Here is a 24,175-nt window from a genome sequence, read left to right on the forward strand (position 1 = left end):
TTTATGTTATGTTTTGAGACTGTAAAATGAAGCTTTTTTTAACATGGATGTAATAAGGTCTTATGGCCATGACCAGAGAGGTGTTCTCTTCCCTGACACTTGGCTTGTCCCTGAGTGACAGAATGCAGAAACATCTCCAATTACCCTGAACATCTCATTTAATAAAAATAAGCAACCAAAAACATTAGTTGTGGTATTTTCTACAAGTGTTTGTCTGAAAGCAAAGACACAAGTTATATTTTAGAGACACCATAATGCAAAAATATTTTCCAGTTTCTGTTAACTGCTATTTAAAATAAGTTGAATCACTCACTAAAACACCATAATTGGAGCTTACTTATAGGGCTGGAGCATGACAATTTCTTTGAAAAATTGTCTTGTGGGTTTTCTTCCCTACCCCCTCCAAATGAAATTTCCAGGAGAATTTTAATTAAAAAAAAAAATCAACCTGGCCTACAAGCTACCTGTGATCTCATTGGAGAGCCTAGATTCATCTTGTAATTCCTCATACTGTAACATAATGAGCCAAATTTTAACTTGATCTAGCAGTTGCACATGCCAGGCTTCTGTGAGGCATTAATAATGCTGTAGAGACAGCACTCTGTGCCCACCAGCAGTCATTCACTCAGATTGGCTCCTCCTTCCAGAGGCAGATTAATTTGAGTTATTAGTGAAGGAACTCTCACCCTCGTTTGATCATCTAGTTCTTCCCTCCCTCTAGCATTATTCCCTACACAATATTGCCAAACCAAAGCATTAAAATTCATGAGTTAGCCCCCCAAAAATCATGAGCAGACTTTTAAGCCACTTTTTTTTAAATTCTGTTTCTGCTGCCTCTAGTGTTTGTTTGAAACATGAAGCAAGATTTTTTTTTTCTGCAACCATAAGGTCTAGAAACTTGCTGTTTTGTAAACAAAAGCTGAGATTCTCATGCAATCTCTTGATTCCTCTTTTGGGGCTTTAAGAAAAATAGGAGATATCACAAGACTTAAAATAAAATTACAAAAGTGGGCAACATTGTCAACACATTTTCTAGTCTACATTTCTGGTTTACTTTGCTTGAGAGAATATTCCACAATTTAACACATCTCAGCTTTTATTCCTTGTACTCAGCCTACATTTTCCTTTTCATCCTAATAACAAGCCAATATATCACCCTAAGTAATTCTTCCCAATCAGTAACAATTAGGGTTTTATATTTTTTCCTTTTTAACGTTAGATTCTGTTCAGCGCTCTGCCTGCAGTGACTAACATTTCAAAGTTCTGCATCTTGACTGGAAAATTAAATTAGCAATATCAGACCTGAATGTGCTTTGATTCTCTACCCTACCACTGCCACTCTTTTGCTTTGCTGCTTTGTTCACCCATACTGTAGAGATACTCTGTAACTAAGCTGATTTAAGGGTAAGAGATGGTGGAAGAATCTAGACACCTCAGGATAATCTTGGCCATTAAGGGTAGTTTGAGTGCATAATACCATACAACCCCCACCTCTGTGAGTGCAGAGACTACCCAGTTCTGTAGGATGGTCATGCTGCTTGGAGGGACAGGGCATAAGCATTCTAGCTATCTTAGGGTTTTATAATTCTGCCCGTCACCATAGTATCTGAATGCCTTCCACACTAAATCAGTAGTAACCGTGAAGACTCTAATGGGTTCTGGGAGTCTCTGGCACTTATTGCCTTTTCAGGTAAAATATCTACTTAGGATAGGCTTTTATTTTAAGAGTTAATTAATTTGCTCTTATGGTGGAGAAGTCTTTTTGAAGAGGAAGATTTTACAGTGTTTCCTAAAGACTGTCAGACTCTGGATTCATCTGATCTTCTCTGGAAGCTTGTTCAACAGCTGTTTCCCCTCAGCTAAAAATGGATGGGTCCAGAGGCTCTGTTCTGCAGATCTACTTTGACGAAGCATGAAGAAACACACAACCTCCTCCAACTATTAGGCCTAAATGCTACACCTATCTATTGCCTAAAATCCAGAGCCCAGTGATCTCAAGAACACTGGGCTCTGGATTTTAGCTTCTAGGAAGAGAGAACTGTGGTGTTGGCTGACCAGGTCATGCTAGAGTGTATTCAGGTCAATTCACTTGTGTAGAACAAAGTAATGGTTAGATGTGTAAGTGTGTATTCAGATCTTTAAGCTTCTAGAAAACTAATGGGTAGTTGCTTGTCTTGTTCTTGTCTATTCCTGTTATATAACACCAATATTTACATTTGTGTATACCTAGTAACTAAATTACCCAGCGAAGAAATCTTGTGAAATGCTAATGAAGGACTTAAGGACTTTAACAGAAAATGCTAATTTCAAAGTGAGTGGTTGAGTGGTCATTGTGTATGATGGAGATCAAGCACTCTAAGCGCATTCCTCACTGTCATCAAACAAAAAGCCCATGTGGGTACAGACACGATCAGCAGGCTCTGTGTGGTAAAGGAGCTATAAACATGGATTGAAGAAATGATCCATCTTCTCTGAACTGTCCTGGACTCTTACAGGGAAGTATACCAGCCGCAAAGCAGAGATCCCCAGGATTATTTTGGGTACCCTGGTGAGACTTTTGGGAGACTGGCAATTTATAACATCACTGCCACCATTTGGAGTTACAATGAAATGAGAATACAAGGCACACTAAAGAAATATGTTACATCTATCATGATATCGATTTTACAGAACAAAGCAGTGTTTCAGTGTTTTAAGCAGGAATAAATAGGTCTGTTAATGCTAGAAATTTACACAGAGATTGGTCCTTGAGGATCTATATCAAGTCATGAGCACCAGACCTAGTAGACCAAGAAAATTTGGGGAATATGTATATATGTGCATTGAAGACATTACACAGAATTATAGAAATATAGGGCTAGAAGGGACCTAACTGGACAGTCAATGGCCCGGTCAGCGGTGCTGACTGCAGCTTCCAGGATCTTTTTTGACCATGTAGTCCAGTCAAAAACCGGACACCTGGTCACCCTACCTCCAGAGATTGTCTAATCCTCTCCTTTGTGCTGAGGAAGGACCAGGTAAACCTAGATCATCCCAACAGGTGTTTTCCCCAATTGTTCTTTAAAGCCTCCAATGATGGGGTTCTTCAACCTCTCTTAGAAGCCTGTTCCCATACTGAACTATGCTTATTTTCCCTAATATGTAACCTAAATCTCCCTTGCTGCATATCAAGCTAATTGCTTCTTGTCTTACCTTCAGCGGACATGGAGAAAATTTGATCGCCATCCTCTTTAGCGTACTCAGTGTATTTGAGGATGGGACTTGGTAGGTCTTCAGTCCTCTTTTCTCAAGACTAAATGTGCCCAGTTTTTTTACCCTTCCTTGTAGGTTTTCTAAATCTTTTATCATTTTGGTTGCTCTCCTGTAGACTTTCTCTAATTGTCCACGTGTGGCTCCTAGAACTGGATACAGTACTCTAGCTGAGGTCTCACCAGTGATGAGGCCTCCTGTGTCTTAGAAACAATGCTTTTGTTAATACACCTGTGACAGACTATACCCCTGTGTTCGCATTCTATACACTATTGTAATGTTTGCATAACGCACGCCTTGTAAGGTATCACTTGAACTCTTAATTTGCTGGTCAATATTGTCCTGATAAAATGTGTGACAACATTGTATGAGAAGTTAGGATTCTCTTGTATGGTGTTCTTAGCACATGTTCCAAACCCCATAGCCCTGTCCAAACAGAAGTTGGCAAATAGGTCTGTCCTAAACAAAGAAAGGTGTGTTCTGCTTAATCTGTATTTAAGCAGTAAACAGAGTCAACAAGCAGGAAGGAAAGACTAAGGAAGTTCAAACAGGTGAGAAAACCAGGAGGGAATATCCTTCCACATAGACTCTCTGGATCCTGGTTCTCAGCTGGAAATGTTTTTCAAGAGGGGGATTGAAACTATATTAAAAACAAATGGACAAATGGCCCAAGGCACCCCTGTGTCGCTCTCTTTCCCCATCACAGTCACTGCACCTGAAGAAGCAAAGGAAGCAGCCATTGGACTGGGGGAAGGGTCTTGACCTGAGAATTTGGTCAGTTATCCGCTGGAGCATGTGATAAAGTTAGTTGCAAAGCAGAGAGAGTTTAAATTGATATCCGTAAGAATTTTATCTTGTAATCATTTCTGATTTTTATGCTTCATTATTTATATTCACTTAAAATCTATGTAGTTAATAAACTTGTTTTGTTTTTATCTAATCCAATGGATTCAAGATGAAGTATCTGGGTAATTCCATTTGGAGAAACAAGTTGAGAGCATATCATTCTCTTAAAGGAATAATGGGCTCAATATATCTTGTACTGCCCATCCTTCACCTGGACAGTACAAATATGTTTCTAGGGGGGAATCTGAGACTGGGATGTGTTGTGGTTGGTTTTTTGTATGATTTGTTCTTAACAAATCCATGTGGTCTATTACTTTATTACCTTACATGTAGCATTCAGCCCTCTAATCCCAAGAGCTACTAAAAATGTGTAGTCTAGAAAAACAAATGGCAGGCCAAATCTTCAGATTTGTGTCTCAGTGCTGATTCAGGGATATGATTCTGACTATTGTAGTCACACAGGTCATCTTAACATGCCTTAGGGAACACCGTGATTTAAAAGAAGCAAAATACCATAATCACAATTGTTGACAACTTTTGCTTATTAAGGAAAACAAATGAAAAATAAAATGGAACATAAGAAATGAACAATAGTTACTTCAGTTACAATCTCTTGTGTATGTCTCTGTGGAGAGCTTTCACTTGAGATCACATCTCTGAGAGTGGGCCTGCCCTTGTGGGGACATTCTTCTTTAGGTAAGATAAGACCAAAATGCATCATTCCCCAAATTAGTTTCAAGTCCTGTCTCAGTGTGTCAGAGATAGAGAAGACCGTTTATCAATAGGCAAAGGAATTCCAATTAAGGCAGGGGTGGGCAAACTTTTTGGCCCAAGGGCCACATTGGGGTTGCGAAACAGTATAGAGGGCCGGGTAGGGAAGGCTGTGCCTCCCTGACTGCCCCCCTCAGAACTCCCGACTCATCCAACACACCCTGCTTCTTGTCCCCTGACCCCTGTCCACACCCTCGTCCCCTGACTGCCCCATCTCCTATCCGACCCCACCCTCTAACCAACCCCCCCTGCTCCCTGTCTCGTGACTGCCCCCCCCAAACCTCCACCCCATCCAACCACCCCCTGTCCCCTGACTTCCCCCCCAGGACCTCCTGCCTCTTATCCAACCCCCCCCCTCCCCCGACTCCCTGCCCCCTTACCATGCCACTCAGAGCAGCAGGACTGGCTTATTGGAAAACCTGGGAGGTGGGAGGGTGCAAGCCGCACTGCGGGGCAGGGGGAACAGCAGGGGAGGGGCCGGGAGCTCGCCTCCCCGTCTGGGAGCTCAGGGGCCAGGCAGGATGGTCCTGTGGGCCGGATGTGGCCTGCGGGCCGTAGTTTGCCCACCTCTGAATTAAGGTCTGGTGAATCCTGTTTCGTTTATGATGGAGTGGGCAAATTAATGAATATTAAGAATCTTATATTCAAATACAATTCCACTATTACTGTTTACCAAAGTAAGTTTATGTTGTTTTCTAGGCATACAGTCTGAATAATCAGGGGTTTAACAGGAAAAACAATTAGTACCTTAATTAAAATAGCATTTCAATATCCCATTAAAATTACTACAGGAAAAATTTAAATCTAATCCCTTGGCAGTGATTTTGCAAACTCCATCTCACCAATGATACTGAAATATCTATGATGTCACCATGTTTCAGAGGCTGTGCTGGGCTGTAAGGTTGTTGCTTTTTGACGCTGTGTTGTGGCTTCTTTGTTCTTAGCTGTCTGGCTTTCTTAATTCAGAAAGATTTATGCTCCTCCTTTCTATAATCTTGCTGAAGGTGGAATACAGGTCTTTCAGGGGTTTGGTTAGATTCAGATATCAGCCGCTGTCACTTTTCATTCCCTTAATGCCTTTGTAGGATAGTCTTCTTAGTTTATTCAGTTGACTAATATGTAATTCCCCTAATGCATATGCAGCAGGGTAGTAATTGCTTTTGTCCTTCTGGCTAGAAACATTCAGTACATCTTTAGTTGGATTTAACTTTCTCTTATTCAGTCCATTTTCTGAGATTTCTTTAGTTCCATTAAGGTTTAGGAATTGAAATTCTGTTTCAAATAATCCAAGCACTCCTATTTCTTCAGCTCTCAAACAGTACTTTTAAACTTTAAGAATTCTTAGTCTTTAACCTTAAATAGTCAAAGTTATTGTCTTTCCTTCTTACCAATCCTTGGAGAGGTGCTTCCTGTCTTTTGGAGTTTGGTAAGGAGGTGCTTCAGCATTGCCAGATAACTAATTTCCCAAATAATATCAATATTTTATGTTCAAATGGCTTCTTACATTAGTAACCAATTATAGATAAAGTGACCTTGTTATATTTGTACATAAGGTATCTAATTGTTCATATAACAATGGTATCAGGAAATTATTATATGAAGACTTGCATTTAGATACAAAATATTTGCAAATGTACATCTTTTTTTTCAAAAAGCTTATATCAACTGAAGCATTTTTCACCTTAAAGTACAAACATGAATTAGAAATAAATATGTCCATAAAACATTTCCCAACCATAAATGTTCTCTTGGAAGTGTAAAGAACAGACATGAAGGTTTAAAAAAATCAGTTTCAATAGCTATATTTCTAGAATCCTTTATGTGAATTTAAACTAAAGGCTTTTCTGCTTTGCAAAGAGGAGGGATAAAATAAAAGCCCACTTTTATTATAGCTCTCACACATCCCTAAATATTATTATTTTTTGATCCTGAATAGGGAACCCCCTTACATTCTTTTACGTGATATTTTTACAAAGTCTGTTTTCTGGAGAGAGAAATCTTCTTGATACAAGAATTCTGTCTTAGATAAAGGATTCTGTCATAGATAAAGGAATGTGGCCTGTTCTTTGAGAAGACCTTCTTATGGTGATTTACCTTTTTGACCAAATGGTTCCTAGATTTACATCCCACCATTTGCAGTACATTTACAGTTGGCAACTTAAGTTGCCTATCAACTATTCTATTAAAAGCACAAATGACAATGAATGTTTTATATAAATATTCCAAAACAGTTTAAAAAAATAAAATAGAATGTTAAATAATAAAGCTGCATTCCAGATTTTGTGTAAACACACATGGATGTAATGTTTTTTTTATCAAGGAGGTATAATCTTCCTTGAGCAAGGGGCCTATTGTGATGACAAAGTGGAAATTTACTAGGAATTTCCTTATTTTGAATATCTTGAACAACTGAAAGAAACATAAACTATCATTCTCCAAGCTCCATATGTATAAAAATAATTCTCTCAAATTCAGTAAAGGCAAGTCTGTAACAATTTAACATTATATGAATAAATTAACCTTTTTGCATAAATATTGAGGACTACCCTCTACAGGAAACAGTGTGCTCAGAGATGGAAAATGAGAGGAGTGTTTTCATCTATGGACACATGAATAATACATAGCAGAGCAGGGACCAGGGACCAGAACCCAGAAGTCCTGAAACCCAACCCTGTGCTATAAGCACAGAAATATCTTCCCCTTGGGTCTCAGCTTAATGAATCTTGGTAGGGGGTCTAAAATTGGGATTGTAAAATAGTGCACACTCATGTTCCTTATTAGCCCAGATCTCTCACTCTTGAATTGATTTGAAAAATTCCTTCTGGACAAAAACAAACTCAAATGCAGTAATTTGAAACTGCTTGTTGCCAGATAACTTAGATCAGTGTACTGCTGCAAAAAAATGTAAGTTAATGGACTAAAGCACATTATACAAATGAAAGGGAAAAAAAGTGTAACAGAGTAGACTGAGTTGAATTTTAAATTAAATCTGGAATTTTTATCCAATATACATAATAGACTGTGCATTTGTTCCTAAATAGATTCCTTCACCATAATCAAAAGAATTACAAATGTATTTTAAATGTAAAGCTCCGTATCCTCTAGAGAACATTTTTTTTCTGTTTTTACTTTTATCAAGGATCTCCAGGATCTGTCTTGCTATGTATGAATCTCATCCATATCCTATTGAAGCTGATGAGTGTTCCGTTTGACTTCAATGGAATTTGGATTAGGGTCTATGAGAAAGAAGGGTATAAAAGCCAGAATTTAGGTGTAATCTTTTGTCACCAGTCCTTGATGTGGTCTTTTGAGGGGGTCTCTACTGTCCCTGATCTGGCTTTCTTTGGTTATCCCCTTGTCAGGATAGTTCTTGGCCCCTAGTTTCTAATTAGGCCTAATGGCCTGTTTCATCTCTCTGGCTGTGTTTCTGAAGGCAGTCTGCTGCAGGGGTGTTGCCCCTTCACTGTTCAAGGCCTTTTTACCTCCCCTTTCTTCTCTGTGCTCTCTCCTTTTATAGCAGGCCTTGTTTCCCCTATTGGTTGCAGCCTGTCTCCAGTGGGTGCCTGCCTCCATGATTGGCTGTTGTGGCAGCTGCATGGGAGTGTGGTCAAGCTGCTTGCCTGTAGGCAGGAGAGGCTTATCTCCCTCTTCTGCTTCTGTGCAGTATGGGGTTTGTAGACCCCACTACATCCCTAAAATATGTAGAATGAAAAGTTTAAAAATACAGCATATACCCTACTCTACTGCTTATTCTAAATGTGCAGCAATGTTTCTGAATCACGTGTTCCAGCACCTTTTCGGCTGCTATCTTATTTTGCAAATAGGATTTATGTTTGTTTCAGAAAAATATAGGTATGTATTTTTATTTATTTATATAAATAAATTATAAAACTTGGCATATATTTAGTATAGCTTTGGGATGAAATCTTCAGTTTTGATAATCTGAAAAAATGATGAGGACTAATGAAGTTAAAGATAGCTTCATCTGCAGCTTGTTTATGGTAGTTTAGTCTTTTATTAAAGTTCTAGGTAATAGACAGTATGCTTTTGATAGCTTAACACTTCCACTTGCAATGCAAGTGGATCAGATTAAACGTCTCCCAGTAGGTTGATGTCCTAACACCAGTCTGGTTAATGGTATCTAAACAGTGATGACGTAAAAGATATGACCTGCTACTATTTATTTAGCGATACCAAATATAGAACAACTTTCCACTAAGTTAGATACTCCAGGTTTTTGTCAAATGACAATTGTAAAGAATGACAAAGAATCATTTTTTTTTACCCGTGAACAAGGAACCTCATTAGAAAAGTGTAGCAGTAATATCTCCACAACATCCTCCCTCTTATTCACTGCAGATGATTTTTCACAGGCCTCCTCTTTCCTGGATTCCTGCTGTGTACAGTATTTGTTAAAAATCTACAATTTTTCTCATCCTCACACTTTTTCCCCCTACACAGAAGATTTCACAAGCACAACAAAGTAAGGACCCCAGTAAGTCTCTGGCTTCAGCACTCTTTGCAATCTAGTGATCTTCTGGCCTTGGGGAGGGCTTTCCTTAGCTGTTTCACATAGGCTTTAGAACATACTTCAGGAAGATTATCTCCCTTCTCTAACGTTGCAATGCAAGTAGCAGGGTACTATGACAATTCATCTAGGTTTGGAATGCTGCTTATTTCTTCTGTACTGAGAATTGATTTTTTTGGATTATGGGAGCACCTGAGTCTCATTGTGTACAAATATACAACAGTCAATCCCTACCCCAAAGAATTTATACTCTAACACCTGGTCTACACTATGGGGTTAGGTTGAATTTAGCTATGTTAGGTCGATTTTAAAAATGACTGCGTCCACACAACCAACCCCGTTCTGTCGACCTAAAGGGCTCTTAAAATCGACTTCTGTACTCCTCCCCGATGAGGCGAGTAGTGCTAAAATCAACCTTGCTGGGTCAAATTCAGGGTAGTGCAGATGCAAATCGATGGTATTGGCCTCCAGGAGCTATTCCAGAGTGCTCCATTGTGATTGCTTTGGACAGCACTTTGAACTCTGATGCACTAGCCAGGTACACAGGAAAAGCTCCAGGAACTTTTGAATTTCATTTCCTGTTTGGTCAGCATGGCGAACTCAGCAGCACAGGTGACCATGCAGTCCCCCCAGAATCCTAGAGCGTAGAATGTTTCTACACTCCCCTTATCTCCATCCCTGTGGTTATCACAGATTAGAAGGCAAAAAAACCCACACTCGCGATGACATGTTTTCCAACCTCCCGCACTGATAGGGCATGGCTTAATGCATGGAGGCATTTAGTGGCAGAAGCCAAGAAAGAATTAAGCGAGCGTGAAGAGCGGAGGCAGGAGGCGATGCTGAGGCTAATGTGGGAGCAAATGGACATGATGAAGCCTCTGCTGGAGCTGCAGGAAAGCCAGCAAGAGCACAGACCCCTGCTGCATCCACTGTATAACCGCCTACACTCCTCCCCATGTTCCATAGCCTGCTCACCCAGACGCTCAAGAACGCGGGGGCGGGGGAGAGGATCCAGGCACCCAGCCACTCCACTCCAGAGGATGGCCCAAGCAACAGAAGGCTGTCATTCATACAGTTTGCTTATTGTAGCCACACTAAAAATCAATGTGGCCTTGTACTTCCCTCCTCCCCCACCCCACCCGGGCTACCTTGTCCATTATCTCTCTTTTTTTAAAAAAAAATATTATTTATTATTGGCACAAGTGGCTTGTGGTCTATTATGAGCACGTAGCACTGATTTACCCCAGCTAAGGACCTAGTCCATAAATATTTTTGTTCATTTCTAATTCTGGGCAGGGTTTTCAGCTAGTTCCTATTGTAAAGCAAAAGTTACAATGCACAGGAAGGCTGGTGTAAGAGAGAATTTGATTTTGTGGCCAGAGTAACCTGACATGCGTCAGCTACAAAAGTAAAGTCTTGTCACCTGGCAACTGTCACTGTCTACCATTACACCTATTTTTTTTTCTAAACTAGTTCATCCATTTGTTTGTTACGATAGGATTCAGAGCAATGTAGATACAGTGAGATCTAGCTGATGTGCTATAGTATGAGAAATTAAATAAAAGGTATAATACTTTCTTGTTGGCATTATATAGAATGGTTCATCCATCAAATTCAGCATTATCTTTCACTTGTTATCAGTAAATTTTTTTTGGTTGCTTTACTTGGATCGGGTGCTAGTATAGCAAATTGTGCTACTTGCTGTTTTCACAAGGTGTTAGCCTTCCTTAATGATTTCAACTGATACTTATGCTTGCATGTTTTTACAGAAGGTGATACAAAAAATATTATAGGGAATTTGCCAATAGGTGGTGCTGCTGTAACTAAATTCTGATGGGACTCATATGCAAATTTAAACTAAGGACTTCTGGGACTCCCCATTTATATATGCTTCAAAAAATAATTGTTGCTTTCATTAACATTAATCTGTTTTGTGATTTAGGATGCTGGCAGGGAGTTCCAGAAAATGAGCTGGTTAAGAAGGTGCAGTGGATTTTTAGCATTCTACAATGCACAATCTTTTAAAAAGGCTACAATAAATTAAAAGGACACTTGATTTTAAAACTGTGCTTTTGGCTGAAAATCCTGTGTGTTAACTGTCAAAACCAGTGTAATTAAAATAGATTTTTTTCCCCAAGTTTGTTTGCACTGTGCATAATTTGTTTATAGTCCATTTCCCTTCTTACAGCAGCTGAGGAGAAGAACACTTTTTTGAAATGAGAAAATGGAATTGTGGAAGTATAAAAATGGGCAGGCTGACTCATACAGGTAAATACTGGAAAACTACTTTTTAACATCCTTTTGATATTATCTAAATATCAGCTGATGGTTTCCCTCTAAAATATTCTGTACTGCAGTTCATAGAAGCCTTAAGCATTCTCTTTGGTATTATCTTATTTTCTCATTAAGAGTGCAAGTACTGCAACCAAGAAAAAAAATTCCTGAATTGGTCCCTTATGGAAAAAATGCTAGAGGATTGAATAGTGATATTTCCCCCCCCCCCCACATAATCTTAAAACAATTTATAGCATTTCACCGTGGATATAATTCTCTCTTATCCTTTTTTTGATGGTTTATGCATGCTGTAGAATGGACAGTTTTTCCTTTCATTTTGTAGGGTTTTGAGACTGTTTTGTAGGCACAGCCTATGGTAAGTGGCCGCATGGAAACAAACACTCCAGTGGGAACATTGGGAAGAATCCAGCCCCCTTGTCTGCCCATACTACATTTCTTGAGATGCAGCTCACTGGCCCAATGCAGCTGGCCAGCTGGTGCATAGGAAGCGCAGAACTATGGCCTTGCTGCCTCTTGGCCCTTTTGAGGGCATCATGTAGCTTTGGGGGGGAGTCAGGAGGGAGCAGTCCATTTATTGGCTGGAACACAGGGACTGCAATTCTGCCTCAGACTTAAATGGACAGTGCAAGGATTAAGGTTTATAGAATCCTATTATATTTCTATAAATGGTTGGTTGGTCCATTGGTTTAAGCTCACTTAGCTTCCATAGGATTTTTCTACAAGTATAGTTATGGAAAAAAAAAAACCTGTTTGCACTGTGCCTTGATGTTTATGGGGATGCTATACTTCACTTCTAATAGTCTCTGTTACTGCCTACAGCATCAATAAAAGTGACTTAGGACAGGACTGTGGAAAAATCATTTTACTGTTATGAAAACTGTGACAAAGCCCACTTTTCAAAAGGAATCCAGAGAAAATCTGAATATTCCTTTGTTTCACCAAATATTTTTGCACCAACAAGCAGCAAAAGCGTGGATGTATAGTCTGAAAATTTCTGAGCAAAGAAGCCAGAGAGATTTTGCTGCTGAGCATTATAAGTGCAATTGTACAATGATTCACTATCAGCCAATAAGAATATAGTAACTTGCATAATATTATAATGAAACAGTGGCTATACAGAACCAGACAGTGAGCATGAAGACATAACTGACAAAAACCTGCACAATTATGGGTTGTTATTGACAACATCCCTGCCCTTTGGCTGAGCCAATTTCATTTCAGTATAAGTTTTGATTTTTATACCTAAAGGGGGACAGAGTCACTTTTGGTCGGTCAATGTAATCATAAGGTAAGCAGGGTCTGAATGAGCTCCCCCCTGTCGTCTAGTGATGAGCTGGGGGAAAAGACTTCAGGAGCAGACCATGTTGCATAGACATGCCTACTCTGCCCAGGTGCACAGCAGATGGAGCTGCTTTGTCAAAGTGATCAATTTTAGCCTGGTTTTGGGTTACAAATCACTCTAGTATTTGAATGCAGGGGTAATGAAATGTTGTTATACTTATTGGACAAGTAAGTGGCAGCAGAACTGTGCTTAGCATGCCCTGATTGAGGGGGTCACCCTAAACTGAACCTCACTTGCTAAGCAGGGGGCAGGGATGCCACATCCCAGTGAAAAGAGTAGGCAGGGACAGCTCTTCTTACCTGGAGATGTGGACTCTTCCTAAAGAGTCCTAGACACCATTTCACCTGCCCCCTCTAGCTTTTAGTGACAGAGGAGATTGGACTCAATTGAGTCCTTGTTTTTGGCTGGTGATTCCTAGAGCTGCCATAGCTGCTGAGCAGGTCTGGGGGCTAAGCCTTAGACCTTGTCTGGGGATAGTGAAAGACAACACAGAGAGTGCACTGACGGAGGTTCTCCAGCACCTGCTGAAATCACTAAGTGCTTGGTTAAGTGGCAACACCTCAGAACATGATGTTGCAGGAGCAGCAAGCAGCGGTGGCAGAGAAACAGTAGCAGCTTGAAGGCAGCTGCAGGGGTAGCAGCGGAGGCAATGCTCAAGGCCACCCTAACCCTGCAGGGGGGATGTGAACCCCTGTGAATGCAGCTCTAAACTCTAGGTCTTCTCTAACCAAGGACAGCCAACTGTGAGTGTTGGTGCAGCGAAGGGAGAGGGGAGTGATGTGTTAAAGGGACATATATTTGTTGGACTTTCCCACTTCCTCCTTGGATGCACGGACAATGGGAGAACTGCATGGGGGAAGTAAGGTGCATTCTACAAAGACGCAGTATTTGGTTCATTGCGTCTATATGCCCGGGTGTTCAGGAAGCATTTTTGTCTCAGCTGCTCTGCATTGGGACAGTGGGCTGCACCTACAAGGAAAAAATCAAGCCCTTTATTACTACTACTATTTATATAGCTGTATAGAATGCTCAAGGAACTTTACAATACAGATAACAAGGAATTTCCTTCCTCAAAGAATTTGCAGCCTGTAGATTTGAACATTAATCACTCTTTTTTAATCCAAACTAGTGACAACCAGCCCTCTTTCACTTCCTTTGGTTTGTTTGTAAAGTGCTTTGCAGATAAAGATCACTATACAAATGCTAAATATTAAATAGTATTACTAATAATTAAGTCATTATTCCATCAGTAAATCTGAGTTTAGGACTCTTTGTTTCCTCTGCCAAAATTCTGATGACCATTGTTAACATTGTAAGATAGGAAAATGAAGGGGGTGCGGGAGGAATGGGATGCCTGGGTCACTCTTCTGCTGAGTATTTGTAAAAAGAATCTGTAAGGAGGAAATAGGTAGCTCCATAATGCAGATGTTGAAGTCTGGAAATAGCAATTACTGTGGATTTATACCGGTAGTATTTGGCTCTAACTTCATTCTGTACTTTCAATTCAAGTCTGAACGGGTTTCACTTGATGGTCCAGTGTGCACATTTTTATACAAAGAGTTAGCACTTCATTTCCCACCAAAGATGTAGGAGCTTTTATTTAAATCCATTATAGCCTGGGCAGAATCTAAAGAGGCTTTGATTCATCCAACAGTTGTCTCTAGGCCATTAATGGCAGTGACTCCAAGGGAAATAGAGGAGATCAGGGTTGCTGAATGGATACTTAGATCCCGGGCTTCAAAAAGCCATTTGCTTTATTTTTAATTTTGGATCCAAGGCAACTTTCTTTAAGCTAAAAAGAAAAGGAATACTTGTGGCACCTTAGAGACTAACCAATTTATTTGAGCATAAGCTTTCTTTAAGCTGACAGCAGCACCTCTTAATGCCTGGTAGTGGGAGGAAAGGTGCAGTCTTTAAGGAGGTCAGTGTTTAAAGGGAAGATTTACAGGCCAAGGCAGGAGCTCTGAAATTGTCATGATATGGCTGACTAGCTCTGCTCCCCCAGTTTATTTTTAGGGTGTGACTTTTTAAAAAGATCTCAATGTTGGGCTAGCTTTGCTCCCACGGAAGTCAATAAGAGTTGGATCAAGCTGAGGACTTTTGAAAATCCACCCTGAATATATTCAGATCCAGAAGTAAATGTTTCTATTATAGTTTCATTATTTACAGATTGAGGGTAAAATTAAATTAGCCCCCAAATGAGGGGTGGTCTTCCTATTTTCTTAATTGCTTGAACATAAATAGCAGCATACATTTCAAAATGTAATTGGGGTAAGAAACTAATTGCAAAGGACAGTCATAATGCTTGCAGGTTTGACTCAGTATGTTGTACATTATACATTGTACAGTCTGATGGATGTTGGATTGTTGCAATCTGCGTGGGCACCGATTATGACTGCACCTCAGTATCAAAAGGTTCTGAGCACCTGCTAGAAGGTTAGAAGGTGCTGAGTGCACTCAGCTCCTGGTGACTTCAATGGGACTTGAGGACAGTTAACATAAGAGCTCATTAGCAAATGGGACCACCTCCAATGGAAAATTGAGGTTTGGGCGGCTAGCTCCCACCACACACAAACCTACATATTTCTCTTCTGAAATCAATCATAGAATATCAGGGTTGGAAGGGACCTCAGGAGGTCATCTAGTCCAACCCCCTGCTCAAAGCAGCACCAATCCCCCAGATCCCTAAATGGCCCCCTCAAGGATTGAACTCAAGCCTGGGTTTTAGCAGGCCAATGCTCAAACCACTGAGCTATCTCTCCCCCCCTGCTGTGCATGAGTTGTAATTGAGATGCCTCATACTCCTGTTTTGCTCAATAGGGTGCATTTCCTGCTTGGATTAAATATCCCATGATGCACTATGGTCCCTCCATTTGGAGAGGCATTGTATCTTGGAAATTGCATGGCCATCGTGCAACATGGGAGATAGTCTGACTGGGAAGTCAACCCCATAGATGAGAATGGGAGCATGCTGGACCTGAGCTACAACTGCCAGGAGAGGCACCATGGCAACATTTTGTGTTGAAATATTTCAGTTTTCAGCTGAATTGTGGTGTGCTCAGTTCTTCTAAAGATTCCAAGGAAAGCAGATATTTTGGAAAGTTTGATGGAAAAGTTTCAACCAGCTCTAATCGGTATCTCACAGAATCAAGCCCTAAGTGCTTGAAGGATATCTTTGGAATTTTTAAGTAGCCAGATAATCAATGTTAATTAATGTTGACATCTGCAATCTGGGCAAGATGGGGCTCAGCTCAGAAAAATTTGAAAGATGACATGATGATACATTGAGATAAGACTCTATGTATGGCATCCTGCAAAACATATTGCCAGATGTTTTACAGAGTTAGACAATGTACAGAATTAAAATAACAATAAGGAACATGAGGGAAAGAAATAAAGATGAGAGTAAAGATATATTGTCATATGAGATTTAGAGAGAGAGTCAGTCAATGTTGCTGAAAAATACAGATAGGTTTGTTCCAAATGTCAGGAGCTGCTGTGGTGAAAGACTTCGAAGAGAGAACAGTGTCACTGTTTGAATGATATATTATACTCTATAAAGTTCTTCACTCCAAAGTATTTAACAATATGCTAATACAATGAAAGTTCCAGAAACATACCTGCTAAGTGAAAAGATCTAATTTAGAATATCACTCTGATCTTTTTGCATGCGATAGACATTCTATAGAAAATGCACAGCTAACATGTATAATTTACAAGGTTAATATCAGTCCCTGATTACCTTAAAGTGATAGAGCATTTGTTTAAACACTAATATAATATGGATGCAGAAAATACTTAGCTAATGGTGCTGCATGCAAGCTTCTGTTATGAAAATTCTGTATGTGAATCATCTCTTCTGAATTATACAAGAAAGTCCATGTTACACAACTTAGGCTGGGAGGCTAGTTTCTCAAAATGCAAATGGATGGTTGTGGAAAGTCTAAGATGATGCACTTACTGAGATTCTGGTGGATACGTTTATGTATTCTGTTTTGACTTTCTGTAGTTCCAGGAAAAGTCCACAAGCATAACTTAATCCAAATGCTGGCTCTTGAATTTGTGTAGGCACAATACATCCTCACTAAAGATCTGCACATGTATCCTATCCTACTGCAATTTGCTTTGCAGTCATAATCTTTCTTATGGAGTCGACATTCACAGATACTTACCATTCACAAGTCCAGAATAAAGTACTTCAGAACTGAGAGGCAGCATTAGTTCCTATCATACCAACTCCAGCACATTCCTACTCTTTCGAATCACTTTACCCAACTAATATTCCACGTAGGTGAAGGAGAAAACCTGCAATAAAGCAGCAATCAAGGACTAACCTGTATCCACACAAATGAGGAAATTAAAAAAAAAAGTTTCTTGGTTAAAGGTTAACTCAACCACATGACACTTACTGGGCCAGATGCTAATTAGTTAGATGTGAATCTGATTTGACTTACTGCAGTCAATAGACAAGTGACTACACTTTTCACAGAACTTAGGGGTGTTAGCCCCAGTGTCCTGGTCAAATGCTCGGTTACAGGTTGTTCCTGTGCCTAACTAGGGGTGGCTTCTAAAATCCTTACCTTGAAAAACACAGTAAAAGAACCAGAAAAGAGCCATGATGGCTTTACAACCATGTAAAAGAAGTAGTGAGAGATAAAAAGCCATCTTTTAAAAAGTGGAAGTCAAATCCTAGTGAGGTAAATAGAAAGGAGCATAAACACTGCCAAATTAAGTGTAAAAATGTAATAAGAAAAGCCAAAAAGGAGTTTGAAGAACAGCTAGCCAAAAACTCAAAAGGTAATAACAAAATGTTTTTTAAGTACAGCAGAAGCAGGAAGCCTGCTAAACAACCACTGAGGCCCCTGGACGATCGAGATACAAAAGGAGCACTTAAAGATGATAAAGTCATCGCGGAGAAACTAAATGGATTCTTTTGCTTCAGTTTTCACGGCTGAGGATGTTAGGGAGATTACCAAACCTGAGCCATCTTTTGTAGGTGACAAATCTGAGGAATTATCACAGACTAAAGTGTCACTAGAGGAGGTTTTGGAATTAATTGAGAAATATAACAGTAACAAGTCACCGGGACCAGATGCCATTCATTCACCCAAGAGTTCTGAAAGAACTCAAATGTGAAATTGCAGAACTATTAACTATGGTTTGTAACCTGTCCTTTATATCAACTTCTGTACCCAATTACTGGAAGATAGCTAACGTAATGCAAATATTTAAAAAAGGGCTCTAGAGGTGATCCTGGCAATTACAGACCAGTAAGTCTGACGTCAATACTGGGCAAATTAGTTGAAATGATAGTAAAGAATAAAATTGTCAGACACATAGAAGAACATAAATTGTGGGGCAAAAGTCAATATGGTTTCTGTAAAGGGAGATCATGTCTTACTAATCTATTAGAGGTTTCAGAGTAGCAGCCATGTTAGTCTGTATCCGCAAAAAAGAACAGGAGTACTTGTGGTACCTTAGAGACTAACACATTTATTAGAGCATAAGCTTTTGTGGGCTACAGCCCACTTTATCGGATGCATAGAATGGAACATATAGTAAGAACATATATAGAACACACACACACACACACACACACACAGAGAGAGAAGGTGGAAGTTGCCATACAAACTGTAAGAGGCTAATTAAGATGAGCTATTATCAGCAGGAGAAAAAAAACTTTTGTAGTGATAATCAAGATGGCCCATTTAGACAGTTGACAAGAGGGTATGAGGATATTTAACATGGGGAAATAGATTCAATATGGGTAATGACCCAGCCATTCCCAGTCTTTATTCAAACCCAAGTTAATTGTATCTAGTTTGCATATTAATTCAAGCTCAGCAGTTTCTTGTTGGAGTCTGTTTTAATAGCTTTTCTGTTTGCAAAATTGCCACCTTTAAGTCTTTTACTGAGTGGCCAGAGAGGTTAAAGTGTTCTCCTACCGGTTTTTGAATGTTATGATTCCTGATGTCAGATTTGTGTCCATTTATTCTTTTGAATAGAGACTGGCCAATTTGGCCAATGTCCATGGCAAAGGGGCATTGCTGGCACATGATGGCATATATCACATTGGTAGATGTGCAGTGAATGAGCCCCTGATGGCATGTCTAATCTGATTAGGTCCTATGGTGGTGTCACTTGAATAAATATGTGGACAGAGTTGGCATCAGGCTTTGTTGGAAGGACAGGTTCCTGGGTTAGTGTTTTTGTTGTGTGGTGTGTGTGTGTGGTTGCTGGAGAGTATTTGCTTCAGGTTGTGGGGCTGGTCTGTCTCCCAAGATCTGTGAGAGTGAGGAATCATTTTTAGACCAATCCACACAAGCAGTCCATTTCCTGGACACTACTGTGCTAATAAGCGATGGTCATATAACCACCACCCAAAACCGGAAACCTACTGACCGCTACACTTACCTACATGCCTCCAGCTTCTATCCAGGACACACCACACGATCCATTGTCTACAGCCAAGCTCTACAATACAACCACATTTGCTCCAATCCCTCAGACAGAGACAAACACCTACAAGATCTCTATGAAGCATTCTTAAAACTACAGTAACCACCTGCTGAAGTGAAAAAACAGATTGACAGAGCCAGAAGAGTACCCAGAAGTCACCTGCTACAGGACAGGCCCAACAAAGAAAATAACAGAACGCCACTAGCTGTCACCTTCAGCCCCCAACTATGATTCCTGATAATACCTCTCCAGCACATCATCAGAGGCCTACAACTTATCCTGAAAAATGATCCCTCACTCTCACAGATCTTGGGAGACAGTCCAGTCCTTGCTTACAGACAGCGCCCTGAAGCAAATACTCACCAGCAACCACACACAACACCTGTACATCTACCAATGTGATCTATGCCATCATGTGCCAGCAATGCCCCTTTGCCATGGACACTGGCCAAACTGGACAGTCTCTATGCAAAAGAATAAATGGACACAAATCTGACATCAGGAATCATAACATTCAAAAATCGGTAGAACACTTCAACCTCTCTGGCCATTCAGTAAAAGACTTAAGGGTGGCAATTTTGTGACAGAAAAGCTTCAAAAACAGACTCCAACAAGAAACTGCTGAGCTTGAATTAATCTATTAGAGTTCTTTGAAGGGGTCAACAAACATGTGGACAAGGGGGATCCAGTGGACATAGTGTACTTAGATTTCCAGAAAGCCTTTGATAAGGTCCCTCACCAAAGACTCTTATGTAAATTAAGTTGTCATAGGATAAGAGGGAAGATCCTTTCATGGACTGAGAACTGGTTAAAAGACTGGAAACAAAGGGTAGGAATTAAGTGGTAAATGTTCAGAATGGAGAGGGGTAACAAGTGGTGTTCCCCAAGGGTCAGTCCTAGGACCAATCCTATTCAACTTGTTCATAATTGATCTGGAGAAAGGGGTAAACAGTGAGGTGGCAAAGTTTGCAGATGATACTAAACTGCTCAAGGTAGTTAAGACCAAAGCAGACGCTGAAGAACTTCAAAAAGATCTTACAAAACTAAGTGATTGGGCAACAAAATAACAAATGAAATTTAATGTGGATAAATGTAAAGTAATGCACATTGGAAAAAATAACCCCAACTATACATACAATACAATGGGGGTTAATTTAGCTATAACAAATCAGGAGAAAAATCTTGGGAGTCAAAGTGGATAGTTCTCTGAAGACGTCCACACACTGGGCAGCAGCAGTCAAAAAAAGCAAACAGGATGTTAGGAGTCATTAAAAAAGGGATAGAGAATAAGACGGAGGATATCTTATTGCCCTTAAATAAATCCCTGGTCTGCCCGCATCTTGAATATTGCATACAGATGTGGCCCCCTCATCTCAAAAAAGATATACTGGCATTAGAAAAGGTTCAGAAAAGGGGCAACTAAAATGGTTAGGGGTTTGGAACGGGTCCCATATGAGGAGAGATTAAAGAGGCTAGGACTTTTCAGCTTGCAGAAGAGGAGACTAAGGGGGAATATGATAGAGGTATATAAAATCATGAGTGGTGTGGAGAAAGTGAATAAGGAAAAGTTATTTACTTGTTCCCGTAATATAAGAACTAGGGGGCCACCAAATGAACTTAATGGGCAGCTGGTTTAAAACAAATAAAAGGAAGTTCTTCTTCACACAGCGCACAGTGAACCTGTGGAACTCCTTGCCTGAGGATGTTGTGAAGGCTAAACTGTAATTGGGTTTAAAAGAGAACTGGATAAATACATGGAGGCTGAGTCCAGTAATGGCTATTAGCCAGGATGGGTAAGGAAAGGTGTCCCTAGCCTCTGTTTGTCAGAGGGTGGAGATGGATGGCAGGAGAGAGATCACTTAATCATTACCTGTTAGGTTCATGCCCTCTGGGGCACCTGGCATTGGCCACTGTCGGTAGACAGGATATTGGCCTGGATGGACCTTTGGTCTGACCCAGTATGGCCGTTCTTATGTTTTTATGAAACCCAGCAGGCCCTGCAAATTACTTTTACATAGCTCCACCCAGACTGGCAGTGAAATTGCTGAAATAAACAAACCTTGAAGCAAAAAGCCCTCACAATAGAGCATAGTTTGGAGGCGGAATCAAAACAATTCAGTCTCATTGTCCCTGGCCTGGGAGAGGTTAGGAAGCAAATAATCCTCTTTTTACTGCTGTCTCTCTCTATGAGGAAAGAGGCAGACTATATGCTGACCTCCTTCCCAGAACTTGTGCTGATTGGCTGAGACAGATGAACACTGCGCTCCCCTATGCTACACAGTATAAGTCTTGGTCCCAGGCCCTAAAAAACCCAGTGGCCCAGGGATTTTCCATGCACCAGTTGTTACCCAGGGACCACTTCCTCTCTGTTAGAATCTTCTTCTGTTATTCTCCAGGTCTCTGGCCGCAGCAGAACTCCTGGGGTGGGGTACTCTTGCCTCTGAGAGTCCCCGCTCCAGCCTTAAAGGGACAGTATACCCCATTAAAAGTACTCCAAATGCAGCTTCAGTTGTACTACTTACAGCGTAAGGCACTGCTCCATGTGAGTAGGGAGGCAGATTCAGATCTCAGAATTATGCTTATTTAAATTGGATGTAACATTCTTCATTTCTTATCCTAAACTCCTAAACAGCTGCTACCAGCTGCTTCACGGGCATGATGGATTTCCTGCATATTTGAGGCCAGAATCTACCATCCTCTCTCACACTGAGGTTATGTCTACACTATAAACTAAGGTTATGAGTCCCTTATTCATTTACACATACTCACCCTGGTTTGGGGAGAGCTAGCACAACTATAAATAGCAGCGTAGCAGCAGAGGAAAAATAGGTGTGTATGTACTCAGCATAGCTCAGCCAGGCTTCTGCTGCTGCTGCCCAAGCTACCGTGGCTATGCTGCTGTTTAAACTCGCGCTAGCTCTCACCAAGCTAGCATGAGAATATGTCCACAACAAAGGGAATCACACCTCTCGCTTGTACTTAGACATAGTCACACTGAGTAGTACCTTAACCCAGCCCCACTGATCAAAGAGAGACTAGTTCATTGAAGTCTAGATTGTGGCTTCAGGTACAGCTCTGAAAAAGAACATGTTGAATAGGAGTAGTCCTGGGAACTATTATGATTCGGACATTCCTTGGAAATGCAATTTCTCTTTAGCTTCCTCCTTGCTTTGGAGGGGTAGTAATAGCAAAAAACAATACCCTCACTCTCTGACCACCTGTTCCAGCCAAGGGGCAAGTAGGTGCATTTATTCCTATACATCCTCACCAGAGGTTCAGGTAGTCCATTCAGAGGTGTAAGTGGGGTTGTTACTCCTCCTTGCTCTCATGGGGGTATGTAGTCCTAGCGTAAGCAAGAGAGAATCTGGTCTGAAGTTTGCGTGTGTTTTTGATTCCGTGAGTGTGACAAGAATATAAATTAAATGGTGCCATTTAGAGCTGCAGCAAAATTAGAGTGCTCCAAAAAGTTATAAAAAACAAAGCTCTGGATATTGTTTCTTTTGGCTTCTTATACTAATAAAACAAAACAAAAACACTTACTTGAAAATCCTGTTTCCAGAGTTGCTGACCCTTCATCACTTTTCTCTTCCCCCCTCCCCCCTTCCAGTCTCTGCTTAAGCTTCCCATACTCACATAAAACAAAGCATATTCAGAACAAGATTGTGGAACAGTGATATGTCATATTCAGGCTAACCTCTTCTTTCATTGGCTTCTGTGCTTATAGCCATTCTTTACATCTAACTGAGTCAGTAGCCTTTATTTGTAATGGTTAATTTTGGACTATTCCTGATCAAAACACTGAATTGCCATGTCTGGGCTTGTGATTAAGAACAAATTTATAGCGAGAACAGCAGCTTCCTGCAGTAGTTCTAAGGTTCTCCCCACCCAAATCTGGTCAGTGGATCAGAGAGTCTGTTGTCTTCTGCTGCTGCTTTGCTATTAAAGTTTGTCAGTGAGCAAGGATTAAAATTAAGACAATGAGTGTACCAGAAATTCCATCATGATGTTTGTGGTGACGTTTCTTTAAATATGTAGTGGCAGGCATGCTGCAGAAAGGTTGTGGACAAAAGCACAGCACTGAAAAAGAGGGCCTTTCAGGCTAATTTTGTTCTCTTCAGTCTAAAAGTTCCTTCATCAATTTTATAATAAAATGACTGATTCTTTGCCACGGTCACATGACAGTGTCAGAAGTTGACTCACTTTGAACCAACATAATTAAGAGGGGGAAAAAGCCACCAAAGTTCAACCCTTCACCAGACTTTAAGACAATAGAATGGTCTATCAGTCCGGAACACATCACCAAATCCCAAACCACCAGGAAGTTTAACACAGAGGCAAAGTGCAAGTTGGCCTGTTAATTCATGCAATTAGGAACAAGATTGAAATCTATGTGGTAAAATTCCAGGATTGTCATCTGTCTGTGTGGCACTCTGAAATCCAGTTCCAAGTAAGTGTGAAGCAACAGAAACAACTACAAGCATGGTTGAAAGCTCTTTTTGTTCAGAATATCACTAGGTTTAATTTTTGCTGGGATTCACAGTCTGTTGCCATCCAATTTTTAAGTTCACGGCCATTTTGACTTTACAAAATTAGACCAGTGTGGTGTACAGGTACAGTAAGGCATGTATCTATGCCAGGCCAAGAGTCCTAGACCATTGTGATATCAGAGGTAACTCAATCACCAC

At 40.4% G+C, this 24,175-nt stretch overlaps 1 long non-coding RNA gene across 1 annotated transcript in view; it reads left to right on the forward strand.

Moving 5' to 3' along the window:
- Window positions 1–24,175, forward strand: part of LOC141983791 (uncharacterized) — a 68,135-nt gene that overhangs the window by 37,268 nt on the left and 6,692 nt on the right. Inside the window, exon 2 of the long non-coding RNA XR_012638512.1 lies at window positions 11,583–11,662. This is a non-coding gene — a long non-coding RNA (uncharacterized LOC141983791). The remainder of the gene's footprint in view (window positions 1–11,582; window positions 11,663–24,175) is intronic.

This window comes from Natator depressus, chromosome 3 (assembly GCF_965152275.1).
Source record: "Natator depressus isolate rNatDep1 chromosome 3, rNatDep2.hap1, whole genome shotgun sequence".
NCBI lineage: Eukaryota > Metazoa > Chordata > Testudines > Cheloniidae > Natator > Natator depressus.